This window comes from Rattus norvegicus, chromosome 15, assembly GCF_036323735.1.
Source record: "Rattus norvegicus strain BN/NHsdMcwi chromosome 15, GRCr8, whole genome shotgun sequence".
NCBI lineage: Eukaryota > Metazoa > Chordata > Mammalia > Rodentia > Muridae > Rattus > Rattus norvegicus.
The window spans coordinates 19,062,134-19,074,407 of record NC_086033.1 but is presented as its reverse complement, the minus strand read 5'-3'; the positions used below and the strand labels follow the sequence as shown (position 1 = coordinate 19,074,407).

The 12,274-nt window shown below is 43.5% G+C and overlaps 1 long non-coding RNA gene across 1 annotated transcript; it reads right to left on the bottom strand.

Moving 5' to 3' along the window:
• Positions 1 to 1,089: 1,089 nt before the first annotated feature.
• On the bottom strand, positions 1,090 to 10,690 carry LOC120096930 (uncharacterized). Its single transcript, XR_005493874.2, has 3 exons — positions 9,189 to 10,690; positions 7,322 to 7,399; positions 1,090 to 3,940 (listed from the first exon to the last, which is right to left on the bottom strand). It is a non-coding gene; the product is annotated as an uncharacterized LOC120096930 (long non-coding RNA).
• Between the last annotated feature and the right edge of the window lie 1,584 nt (positions 10,691 to 12,274).

The following is a 12,274-nucleotide window of genomic DNA, read 5'->3' as shown; positions in this document are numbered from 1 at the left end:
ACTCTCTCCTAACCACACATCCCGTACTCCACACTCACTCTTTCACCCCAGTCGATTATTGTTACTCCCAAAAGCAGGTAGGAAAAAAAAGACATTGTATAATCATTGCCAAATCAAATTAAAAAAAAAAAAAAACCCACGTCTCTCAAAGAATTAAGAATTAAAATTGTTCCCCAGAATTTCAAGCTTCCCCTGTTCCCAGGCCTGTGGCCAAAATAATCACAAACTTACCATTATTTAAATGTAATTTTTGACTTAATTTCAGAGCTCAGACCTCTGAAGTCAGCTACCTGCGTTTTCCTGTGAAGCTCTAATGATAAATGACATGGGCAAAGCTGCCAGGCAGTGGCCAGAAAGAGTGAAGTCAACCTTAACGCAACAGTTCTGCTAGCTTTCTGCTTCTGCACATCGTACACACTGACTCTCCTCAGAGTCCCAGTGTTTTGACTTCGTTTTACTGGTATAAGATTTTATGGACTCTATACGTTCTTATTCAGGAAACACTCTCAAGTGTTATGCAAACTTATTTCATAACTTCAATAACTTGTATCTTTCTCAGGGTCCCAATGTTGGCCCTATTTCATTTTCTCACAACTTCTTCAAACTTCCTTTGCAAGTCAATCATTAATCTGGAACTACCATTGTGCAGTTATTGCATTGTTTCCAAGATGAGAGCCCACAACATGCACCTGGGCCATTAGGGCTGTGCTGTGCTGTGCCCCATGCCTCAATTTCCAATTGTTTAAGAATCATTAACAAGGAACATCTAGTGTCCCAGAAGCCAACAGAGCAGAAGGAGAAAGAAATAGGAAAGTCAGATATAATAGAATAATTATGCACACCAAGGCCAACTGAAAAGCAGTCATGCACAAATGAAATCTAGGGCTAAGCTTAGGAGAAATGGGAACAACTTTTTTTTTTTTAACAAAGAGATGCTGTGGGTTACTGAGATGTCTCCATCCTGGACAGTCTCTGTCATGGTGTGCTAACTCCAGCAAGAAACCCTGAACTCTTTTAACTCTTAAGTATCTGATGAGAAAGAAAAGAATAGGGTACACACACACACACACACACACACACACACACACACACACACACACACATTCAGCTGGGTCTGAATACCTGTTTAAGCAATTTCACAAATATATATAACACACGTTTCATATTGTACATACAGACAGACACACAGACAGACACACAGACATATATGCATAGATACACATTTGGTGAATGGAGGAGAGACCCAACAGCCACACTTTATTTTTCTCCCAGCTTTTTTTATAAAAGCTTCTTAGATAAAAGTTCTTTATAAAATTACCTCACAGATAAAATGTTATACAAAAGGGAGTCACAGAAGGATGTTGATAGCAAGTTCAAAATAGCACTTCATTCTGTAAGCTCATTATAAGTTCAAAGCAACAGTTTCACATGACCTTGCCTTATCATAGTGCTCACTTATGGCCTCATCCATGGACCTGACTTAGAATGAATGTTTTTCCTTGGTCACAAATCTGTCCCAAGCCTAGTTTCCTTCTTATTGCAATTTATGAAAGCTGAGTGTACCTCTTATTATACAGTCTTTACTTACCATTCTATGAGGAGGGGGCACCTTCTATTCTTGAGTCTAACTTTATTATATCTTTCTGGCAAGACAACTAAAACCATCTCCTTAAACTTTCTTCCTGAAATAATTTGCATCAAACCAGAAGTTATATAAAGTCATTAATACATCTAAACAGTGTTATTATACGAAAGTACATCTTTATTTGATCTGCAGGAGATCTGCCCATTAGGGTGGCTGATACCCAAGAATCATTGAGCTATGTAACAGTGGCAGGAAAGGCATATCAGCAGTGAGAAGCAATCTCGGGATGAAGTTTCTGGGGTCCATGCCTCTGCAGAGCCTACCCATTGCAGCCATGCAAAATTGTAGGTCATCTCTAGAGAGCTCACGTGTTTGCCATAACCTTTCCTACATGGCTTGTGGCAAGAAATGTTAGCAGAATTAGCAGGAACATATATACCGTTAGTATTTTGTTTACAGTTAGGAAGATCGTAAGTGTCCTCTCATCTGATTGCAACTGGGGAGGCTGGGACTATTGAGCCTGCCATGTCAGTAGCTTGTACTCGGGGTTGATTTAATGGGGACCTCTTTAAGACCTGGATCATTTGTCTTTTAACGCCCAGTTTATATTATAATCAACCATTTTAATTTTGATTATATTTTCCTTCTTGATGTTTAAGGATTGTGCAGGTGGCCAGAATTGACCACATTTTAAAAGTTGCCAAGGACGCTAGAAAGTCCAGTCCTTGGGGGTCTTTTTTTTTTTTTAAATCAGTTACGTCATCTGGTAGAGATGAGTCAAGGCCATGTTGTAGGGTTGTGGGTCCTGAGTCTGCTCCCCACAGGTTTCAGCAACTTGGGAAGGCAGGACGATACTGCTCCAGGGGTGGGGAAGCACAGTCTGAGGTGTAGGACAGCTGGAGTTGGCTCGGGGGTCCCAGGCCTGCAAGGAGGCCAGGGCTGTCGGGTTCTCAGGCTCTCGGGCACCAGGCACCTCTGGAAGCTGTGGAAGAGCTGAGAACAGAGTGGGGGGCTGGCAGACTGGATCTAGCCTGCGGTTGAGGGGGAAAAGGGGGGAGCTCTGGCTGGTCCCATGGGAAGAATCCTTGGCTTGACTACAATGGGCTTGATCTTGGTTTGGTGGCTGTGACTGGGAGCAGAGAAGCCTTCTAAGGGAGACTCTGAAGGCCATCTCTGTGGCTCCCCACCATAGTTTTAAGTCATTTATTGTCATACCCCACTTCTCAGGATGAGCCCAAGATTAAACACCATTTGCAGGGAGTAATGTCTGGGAAGTTTACTGGCTAAACCTCCAGGCCTTTGGGTATCTCATTAAAATGGAGATCTGTCTTGAGCTTATGTGACCTGTAGTCATGTCCTCCACCTGTGGAGGTGCTTGGGGCATTGCCCTTATGTGACCGATGGCCACAAATCTATAGAGGACTGCGGCAAGTGACAGGGTCCTGGTCCCCGGGGAGTTAGGTAACATACCTACTCTCCCTTCAAGCCTTAGCTCAACTGGGGACCAGGGTGCCTTTCCCAGCCCCACACAAGGTTGGCAGGACCTTTTCTGGGAAGCACTGAGACATGTCACTCTGTGTTGGCTCCCCTCTTTGCAGAATGTAACCAGATAGAGCCCAGTTTTGGGGGTCTCTGTGCTATCTTTGAACAAGGGGACAGCTGATGCAAAGAGCTGCAGGAACATTTGAAAGATGCTGGATAGTTCCCTTGGACTTAGTTGATCTCGGAATGCAAGAGTTAAAAATATTGTCCCTTTTAGACATTCTGGCCACATAGGTCTAAGTCTCTAAATGTGGTCATTGAACACCCAGAAGATCAGTTCCCAGTTTGGTATTTCTAACTTTATATTTAGATAAAGGATAAATAATACCCAAATATTTAAAAATACATCTTGGGGGGCTGGAGAGATGGCTCAGTGGTTAAGAGCACTGACTGCTCTTCCAGAGGTCCTGAGTTCAAATCCCAGCAACCACATGGTGGCTCACAACCATCTGTAATGAGATCTGATGCCCTCTTCTGGTGTGTCTGAAGACTGCAACAGTGTACTCATATGCATAAAATAAATAAATCTTTAAAAATACATCTTGATAGGACATACAATTTTGTTCCTTCAATATGTAACCAACATCAGATAAATAACTTACCAGAAGTTTGTTAATTTACAAAGAGATTCAGTTGAAGTTAATATTAGAAAATTCAATGGCCTGCAAAATGTGTTTGGTAACATATTATTCTTTAGCCTCGCCTTTTACATCCTTTCTAGAGGAGTCATGTTACCATCCCTTTCTTCTACAGCCCTTGTGCGACTTTTTCAGGCTTTTTGCATCTTGGCTCCGGAGCTCCATCTTTAACATTCTAGAAAAACAAAACAAAACAAACAAACAAACAAAAAAACCCTCTTCATATAGATATCATGCTTGTTTGATGAAAAACATTTTCACTTTTTCATTTTTAAGTATCTTTCTTCTACTTAATTAGTTTCCTCTTTTCTCCTTAATATCACAAGAATTAGTAGCATTATAACACTAATGTTTGCTGACTTATTTACAAACTTGCCCGTTGAGCTCGGTGACTCTGAACTGGACCCAGAACATTTAGCAAAATTGAGGAAACTGTGTAGCAAAGCATTGGACATGGGGGTGGGGTGGGGTGGGGCTCTCTCAGCAGATTGAAGCAGGCCATAAGAAATTGAAATTGAAATTGGTGTAGCCAGGATAGCAAACAGTACAGCAAATGATGCTCTCTAGATCTCTGTTAATTAGTTCCTCCAGCTTTTACATTCTTGGGCGTTTTAGTCCTGTGGGCCGATGGCACAGTAACCCATAAAAGGTAAGTAGGGGTGAGGAAGTGTGCTCGGGGTTTCTCTATGCAGCCCTTTTTGATTAACGTTATTGTGACCTAACAGCTTTATGAAAAAGGCTTAATTTCCATTATCGTAAGTCTAAGACTGTGAACAAGATAGCTGAGGGGAGAATATTTGTGTTGGCAAAATTGAGGAGTGTACTCTAGAGACAGAGTTTTGATAGGCTAATTGCATCTTGAAAGTAGGAGAGAGAGCAGACAAAAGTTTTTGTAAGCTTTAGTTTAGCTTGTAGGAAATGAGTGAACTCAGAGAGATCCTAGAGCCTTGGGAAATCGGTACACCAGGGCGATGCACTTCCATTCAGGCCCGCTAGGGGGCCCCTAACCCAGTTCTGAGAATTTTGGCACAGTGATCAGTAACCAGATATTCCAGAGAACCCAGAGACTTACCGTGAGGGGTGGGGATGGGGGTGGCGGTGGGGGAAACGACGACGCAGAACAGGGACGATGGACAAACCGACAGACAGAAGCAGAAGCTGTGGTAAGAATAGGAGACCAGAAAGGAGATGCCAGCCATAGGGAAGGTCTGCAGGGGTCACTAGAATCCCAACAAAATATAGGTGTGGGGGGGGGAGGGGAAGGGAACTGTGAGCTTGGGGAGAGATGATGTTGCAGGTAAATTAGGCCTGAGCAACCCCTGGATTGAGGTAAAGAAAAGAATTAATGGCAGAACATGCCGGAGGAGGGCATATCCATACGATTTGTAGCTTATTCGGTGGGTTTTGTTTTGTTTCGTTTGTTTGTTTTTTTAATTTTAGAGAAGTCATCAGAGAGTAAAGAAAGGTTCATTGTTGTGAATCTCTTTAACTAATCTTTTAAAGCAGTTCTGAGTTTTGTCACAGTGTATTAAATCGCATATAGAAGAGAGTACTAGATTGGCCATTAGAGTGGCTAATGTTGCCGCCCACAATACCTTTGACTTTGGACTCCTGAAATTTTATCTCTAGACCTATTGAAGTTTTGGCAATATGGATGTATGTCACTGAACTTTTTACATGCATCTGGTATAGAAACAGTACATTTGATACTGAAATTGTAGAAACAAAGTGAGTTTTTTTTTTTTTTTTTTTCTATTTTTCGGAGCTGGGGACCGAACCCAGGGCCTTGCGTTTGCTAGGCAAGCGCTCTACCACTGAGCTAAATCCCCAACCCCCACAAAGTGAGTTTTAAAGAAACAAAGACAGCAGATGAGGGAGTACTCGGTTTAGACCAGAATTGTCAGAACCGTGACCCGAGGTGGGGGGAGTGGCGACGGAGCCCACAAAGATGCCCTAGAACTCAGACTCCAGCACTGGAGCGCGGATATCACTTTTACTCTTCACCACAGTAACTTACATACAACTTTTCCGCCAATAAGGGTATAGTTACGTAGTCAAGGGCCAAAAGGGGCATCACACGATGCCTGTTGAATCTAATTTGCCTGCCCATTGCTCTGTAGAGGAGGGGGTCGGTTGTGGGAGGGGGGTGTAACCGTGGAGACAGGGGAAGCTGCCATTCCCCAGGGCTTGTGCCTTTATTTTGTCTCACTGGTTTGCAGGGAGCCATTTCAGATCCCAGCTGTGCATGGCACGATCAAGATTCCTCAAGAGGGTTTTTTTTTACTCTCCATACCACTTTTTCCTCCACTAGATTGACTCCCACACCCCCCACATAGAGTAATTTAAATATAGGCATCCCAAAGTGGTTTAGGTAGGGCAGGTGGCCTGTGTAAACGATTACCAACAGACGGGACCTAATATTGTCTTTACCCGAGTCTCATCAGAATCAAGATTAGCATTATTTTTATACTAAATACAGCACTTCCCCTCTGGGTAGGAGGGAATCTTTTCAGATTAATGTGGATAGGTTTTTAACTTTTCAGGGACTTTCTGTGGAACATAATAATTTATTAGTGACAGTAGTTTATTTGTTAGTCCAGAGACCTGAAAGTTCATAGGCACAGTGAAATTTTGTATGACGTGCCACACCTATGAACAGATCTGGGTTTTTGCCCACTAACATAAATTCCATCATCATCATGCAGTTTAACAGGAATGTCCTAACTATAGTATGAATCCTTCCGTGCAACAGAATCTTTAATGCTCAGGGAGGCTTCACCGAACAAGAACACATGGACAGCATGTAGAGAAAGCAGACCACAGGTTTTAAGTACCTTATTTATTACAAGGATCAAACAAGGTTAATATTTAAGAAAACCTACCATTGCCAATGGAGAATCAGGCATCAGTTTCCCATCAATGTAACGGAATTTTGACTTTAGGAATTATAATTAAGCCAGTACTATAATGGTTTAATCACTTTCTATACAAGTATTTTAATGCCAAATTTAGTTACTTTTAAAAAACATTTACTTTAGCTTCATGGTTATTACTGCTTTGCCTGCATATACAACTGTGAACCACTTGTGGGCCCGGTGCTCACTGAGTCTAAAAGATGGTATTGGACCCCCTGGAACTAGAATTACACATGGTTGTAAGCAGCCATGCGGGAGTCAAACCAAGGTCCACTGCGAAGGCCCCTCCTTAGCCTCTATTAACTATTTTAAACAAGCTACCTACTTTATACTTATAACTCCTTTATTTTTGATTTAATGGCTTTTATGTTTAATTTTGCTTATAAAATCTTGAAAACATTAATATTTTGAATTATAACTTAATAAGCTATATTTGTAACACAGAAACCATGAACACTGTATTCTAAATAGCTAATAGTTTTAAGTACAGGCGAGGCATGGTTAAACAGCTTAAGTATACTGTAAGAGAGAACTGTATCTCTGAGGAGGTTATAGTTTTAACATTAGGGGGCTGGAGAGGCGGCTCAGTGGTGAAGAATACCAATTACTCTTTTTTTGGGGGTTCAATTCCTGTCACTCACATGGGAGTTTACAACCGTCCAGAATTCCAGTTCACCGTCTGATGCCCTCTTCTGGCCTCGGTAGTCAGAAAACAAATACTGTGCAAATAATAAAATAAAAAAATTAAAATACCTTACAGTGTTTATATGTAGACATATGTTCCTATAGATACACTTTATGTATATATAATTTAAATAGTTTAAATAAATCTAAAATAACAGAAATGGTATTTTACACTGGAATACGGAGCAAGGTTTCCTACACTCAAGCCTTTATCTCTGCCCTTCCTTTCTTGCTAACTCCATCCCTGGTCACTGGTCCTCCAGAGAAACTTTTCTCAGGATGGCTGGTGAGGCTTTCTTCCGGAGCCAAAGCTCTGTAGTGAAAGCCGGTGCTCTAACATGACAAGAGTTCCAGCTTCTCCATGGTAGTCACATTAAGGTTTCCTATCTTTACACTGTTACCCACTCCTACCCACGTGCACCCTCCTCCCCTCTGAGAACTTCCCTGTGGAAAACGCACATTCCTGTCTGCTCCCTATGCCCCTCCCTAGTCCGCTCCCTTCCACGTGGGTGTTTGGCCTGGCCCCCGGCTGCAAGCCGTAAACCTCGGCCTTTGCTCCTCCAACTGAAGACGTCCCTCCCTGAGTTGCCTTTTTTAAATGTTCAAACTTCTGATTTCTAAATTGCTTCTCTAGTCTGTAAAACCCCTCTACCCCTGCCTCTTCACTCCCTCTCCCTACCTCCGAAAGGCACACACCTAAGACCCAAACTCCAACCTCACTCTGCCTCCCCAACCCACGACCCTGCGGTGCGACTCAGCCAAAACACAAATGATAAAGAGAGGGGAAAAGTAAACTGACCGACTGGCTCCCGGCCATTCCGTGCTTCGTGCTTCGTAGCAGAACCCTTGCAAAGTCCACACTGTCTGCCAGATAAAAAGATGCACCCTAGCCTCTACCCTCCCCAGTGGCTCTGCATCATTGTGTTTTCTTAGTACTGGCCCGCTGTCCTAGGTCTTCCTACAGATTTCTTGTAATCTGTGTCATCTACTCATTGTAAAAGCTAAAAGGCTGAGAGTCACTACATAAAGTAAAAAAAAAAAAACCCCAATTACTTTAATTTCATGATTATTAGTGTTTTGCCCACCTGGCGCCCACTGAAGATAGTGCTACAGCCCCTGGAACTGGAATTACACGCTACAAAACTACTTCTGTTTTAAAGAAGTTTTGGCTTGGCAAGAAAGCCTCACCAGCCATCCTGAGAAGATGGACCGATCTCTGGAGGACCAGTGACCGGGGATGGAGTTAGCAAGGAAGGGAGGGAGGGCAGAGATAAAGGCTTGAGTGTAGGAAGCCTTGCTCCATATTCCAGTGTGTTAACAAAAGGTCCCTTCGAACCTGGAAGTTGAATGTGCCACCCTCTGGCCCGTGGTTATCATTGTCCCGGGATAGTAAGAATTATAAAACATAATGGAGTGAGGGGGTACTGGGTGGGCCCATGCCAAGGTGTGTCCTATCAGTACTTCTGCCATGCAACAGGTCTGGTACAAAGGGGGCGTAAGGGGAAGGAAGAGAAGTGAGGACCTGGGGGAAAAGTAAAGGCAGAGAAAAAGCCATGAGGGGAGGGAGGGAGAGAGAGGGGGACGTAGGGAGGGAGGGAGGGAGGGAGGGAGGGAGGGAGGGAGGGAGAGAGAGAGAGAGAGAGAGAGAGAGAGAGAGAGAGAGAGAGAGAGAGACACTATGGGAGATGACAGTGGGCAGTCCTTTTATAAGCAGCCCACACCTGGTGCACCTCTTGCCCCTGGTGTTGGCAGCAGGTGATGTGATGGTGGCAGATGATGACATGAGCTGTTGCTAGGGCCCTGGGAGGAGCCTAATGGACTCACCTATAAGCTAACACTGCAGCCATGCTGTGTCACAGTAGAATGTGAGTCTTTAAGTCCCATCGTTGATCCATTTTCAGGAGACATCCATAGCTGGTCTAGAGGCTCGTTGGCCCGAGGCTGGGAGGAGAGGAGAGAAAAAATATTTCCCACAGGCCAAAATGAAGACCGTCCTCTTCTCTTGAGAGATCCTGCTCAGTGACAGAGTGTTTACCCACAGGAAAGGGATGCCTTTACAAATCCTCTGGAGGAGGATTGACAGTATGATCCTGAGAAACTGTACCTGGCACTGGGGCTTTCCGAGGTGTCCTTGATGGACCATCAGAGAGAAAATGCTTCCAGAGGAGGGGAGAAAGTTGCAAAACTCACCTAGAGTTGAGTCAGTCAGTGGTGCTTGGTGGAGAGCAATACTAATGATGCTGTTTGTCAGAGTCACTCAAAGGGGGGCAGATGTACAAGAATTGGGAGGGAAATAGAGCAGAAGGAAACTCCCATTGGATAGCCCCCATCTCTGCTTCCTGTGTGGACCAGATGTCCAGTTGGTAAGAGGAGAACAGACACAGGGGTGAGTGGCCTGCCAACGTTACATCTTTATCAGGGAGGAAAACCTGCAGAAGGAGCCTGGTGTGAGATCGGAGCCTACGGTCTTGTCTGTTTACAGGATGTCTATCTGCAGGGCAGAGACCATGGGAAGTGTGCGTGGGATGGGGGGTGTGGATTAAGGAACACAGGTAATGGATTATGCCCTTTGCAGGCACAGGATTTAACTAGGGTGGAGAGGGAACGACCAAGGACCCAGGAAAATGTCTTAGTTTCAGAAATGCAAAATTATTGTGATTTTTAGTTCCCACCGTCATGTAAATAAAATGAAGGAGCTTCACTAAGTGGCATGGTTTGTTGTAAAATTATAAAAAATAAAAGGCTGCTAGGTCCAACACCGCAGCTCTCTCCGAGGCTTCTCTGCCTTCCCGTTCCTCCAGTTTCCTCCCATTCCAGTCTCTTCCTCTTCTCTCAGACTTTTCTCCTGCTCATCCTTCCTTCTCGTCCAATGACAGGCCTTGTTCTATCTTGTACCTGCCTCACCCGTATGACGTCATCCTACAGCATGGCACCAGCTAATGTAAAGGAATATTATCTCTGTGTAGGCAACTTTCAGAGCAGATGCTGTTAATGGCGTTGGAATCCCTACTTCACAGCTGCTGAGATGTTTCAGACAGGTTCTGGGCTGAGGGGCTCCCTCCTTTTCCCATGTCCTCACAGTTTTCCCTTTCAGTTCTACCTCAGAAAGTTGGGTCAACAGGAACTACCGGGGAATGAAGATGCTGGGGACTGGGAAGATGATAACGTCACTACCTTTGTGATCACAGTTAGTGCCCGACAAGCCAGGCTTGGTCACTTATTTTTGAGCAAATTAAAAGAACCAGATCAAGGGGTTGGGGATTTAGCTCAGTGGTAGAGCGCTTGCCTAGGAAGCGCAAGGCCCTGGGTTCGGTCCCCAGCTCCGAAAAAAGAAGCAAAAAAAAAAAAAAAAAAAAAAAAGAACCAGATCAATATTGAAAAGCACAAAAAGATCTTCTCAATGTGGCTTCACTGGGAAGACGGAGAAAGAGATACAGTTTTCCATTCCTGACCCAGAGTCCCAATGTGAGGTTTCAGTTGTAGTGGAAGGCCAGAGCTATGCGTATCTTAGCGGTTCTGGTCAAGTGTTGTCCTGCCCATCACTGGCTCATCACCATTTTGACTGTGCTCCTACAAGATGGTCTGAGAAGCTGAAAGTCCCCTTCTGGGAGAAAAGTTTCCATTCTGGTTAGTCCAGAGTTTAGGATTTCTGTCTCTTCAGGATGAGATTCTCGAGGGAAATTCAAATTCCTTGGGGTCCATGATTGAACAATCTGATGGCCCACGAGAGTCTCTTTGGGGTCTCTTCATTACTTCCAGGTCAGTTACATTTCTGTTTTAGCATTTAAATCTTGAGTTGGATGGAAAATGTTTATGTCTGGAACAAATATAAGCAGAATACACTGTGTCCACTATTGGTATGAGTTTCCAGTAACCACTTAACTTTCAGTGACCTTTGGAAGGCTGGCACAAGGGATTCCATTTTGGTGGTTTAAGACATGGTCTAGCCATCAAGACTAGGTTGGCCTCAAAATTGAAACCCTCCATCTCCACCTTCCCACGTGTGGGAATTACAGGCAAATTCTACCATGCTCACTGACTTCATTTCAATCCCGACTCTCTCCCATCTGCCTCATCTCTTCTTTGAACAATATTTTCTAAAGACATTTCTGATTAACTATCTAGTGGATCATTCTCGATTGTATCTGCTAAGGAGAGTAGTCATATAAACACAAAGCCAGGAAAAGATTAGTAAATATTGGAGGGCATCATTTCAGTCAAGTGGTTTCAAAAAATCTTTATATCTCAGATGACTTATACATATATAAAAGAGCCAGGGACAACTAGTATTACTGCAGAGAAAAATTATACACGTGTGTGTGTGTGTGTGTGTATGTGTGTGTGTGTGTGAGAGAGAGAGAGAGAGAGAGAGAGAGAGAATAAACTCAGCTTTCCTAAGTTTAGGATCTTTGACTCAGTAGGGTAAAAAGGCCATATTGTTAGCAAACCCCCAAATTTTAGATCTCTTACAAGTCTAGGAAACAGTGTTAGTTATTACAAACATGATGTGTTAATGTATCTCACATACAATAGCAAAACACTTATTTTGTCACAGCAACAGAAACCCTGACTAAGATAGTAGGGGATGATAACAATGAAAGATCAAAATGGGACAAAATATTTAGAGATAGGGGGTCTTGATTTGTATCCTTGGCCAAAAGCCAAAAATGTCCTTTGTCCTGTCTTGAAATGCCAAAAAATATTTGGAGGCCCTTGTTCCAAACCTTTAGGTTTGGTTCTCAAATAATTTTAGGGTCTTGACTTTTTTTTTTTTTTTTTGGTTCTTTTTTTCGGAGCTGGGGACCGAACCCAGGGCCTTGCGCTTCCTAGGTAAGTGCTCTACCACTGAGCTAAATCCCCAGCCCCAAGCTACTTCCTTCTGCTTAAAAGAATCTGTTTCTCTGGAGTAC